Source organism: Seriola lalandi, unplaced genomic scaffold, assembly GCF_002814215.2.
Source record: "Seriola lalandi dorsalis isolate HSWRI2012SDOR001 ecotype SW California unplaced genomic scaffold, Sedor1 jcf7180002051751, whole genome shotgun sequence".
In the NCBI taxonomy this organism is placed as follows: Eukaryota; Metazoa; Chordata; class Actinopteri; order Carangiformes; family Carangidae; genus Seriola; species Seriola lalandi.
The window spans coordinates 1-373 of NW_019522304.1; positions in this window are offsets into that span (position 1 = coordinate 1).

Below are 373 nucleotides of genomic sequence, written 5' to 3' on the forward strand. Positions count from 1 at the left end.
AAAAAAAAAAAAAAAAAAAATGAAATCAAACTTTTGTTCAGATTTTGAATTAAACCCCAATTAATTCTTGAGTCTCTCAGGACTTTAAGGAGGTGAAAACATTTTACAATTTGGAACGGCAGTTTGTATCTCTGTTTAATCCATCAGACAGATGAACAATCGATCAGACTAATGAACAAGTGACAAGTTTCGACTGAAGACAAAACGTAAACATGAGTCGCCTCTTTAACAGTCATCATGAAACACAATAAAACTGATTTTTATTTCCATTCAGACATTCACAGATTTTTATTTTAAAAAGTTGACTTCCAAAATTATCAAAAGAAAAAAATGTAAGTATCTGCAGGAGACATTCAGGGACATTTGTAAATAA